Source organism: Pyxicephalus adspersus, chromosome 2, assembly GCF_032062135.1.
Source record: "Pyxicephalus adspersus chromosome 2, UCB_Pads_2.0, whole genome shotgun sequence".
Lineage (NCBI taxonomy): Eukaryota > Metazoa > Chordata > Amphibia > Anura > Pyxicephalidae > Pyxicephalus > Pyxicephalus adspersus.
The window spans coordinates 39,105,256-39,106,101 of NC_092859.1; the positions used below are offsets into that span (position 1 = coordinate 39,105,256).

Genomic DNA, 846 nt, shown 5'->3' on the forward strand with positions numbered 1-846 from the left:
TGGGTACAGGGGATCAGAGTATACAGAGTGGGTACAGGGGATCAGAGTATCAGAGTTAACAGATTTAGAGTACACGGTATACAGTACTATGAGTATACAGAATGAATAAAGGGGGACAGGGTGTACAGGGTATACAGCATTAGGCACAGTGGAGTATAAGAAGTGTGTATATAGAATCAAAGGGCAGAGTGTATAGAACTAGGCAGTCAGAGTATTCAGATTGGGTACAGGGGGTCAGAGGGTACCTGCTTGGTGTGAAGCCGGGTGTACAGGAGAGCAGAGTGTACAGGCTGGGTACAGGCTCAGTGTCAGACTGGCAGTGTATATATACTAACTACAGGGGATTAGAGGGTACCGGCCCTGTGTACAGTCACAGTGTCAGGTTGGCAGTGTATACAGACTGGGCACAGGCTCTACTGCAGTAGACTGGCAGTGTATACAGACTGGGCACAGGCTCGGGGTACAGGGTACACAGTATCAGACTAGCAGGGTGTACATGCGGGGTACAGTTTTGTTGTCAGGCTAGGTATACAGGCCATACAGTAAAATCAGAGGCTATGGGGCATAAAGTACCAAGCTGGCAGTGTACATAGACTAGTTACAGGGAAGCAAAAGGTACAGGCAGGGTGTGCAGGGCACACAGTACCAGGCTGGCAGGGTACAGGCAGGGTGTACAGGCTGGCATGGTGTACAGGCAGGGTGTAGAGAGCACACAGTACCAGACTGACTGGCAGGGTAGGTAGGTACAGGCAGGGTATACAGGCTGGGTACAGGGGATCAGAGGGTACAGGCAGGGTGTACAGGCAGGGTATACAGGCTGGGTACAGGGGATCAGAGGGTACAGGC

At 51.4% G+C, this 846-nt stretch overlaps 1 protein-coding gene across 2 annotated transcripts in view; it reads left to right on the forward strand.

The window, feature by feature from the left end:
- SGCD (sarcoglycan delta) overlaps window positions 1-846 on the forward strand; it is a 438,990-nt gene that overhangs the window by 22,718 nt on the left and 415,426 nt on the right. The window lies entirely within an intron of this gene.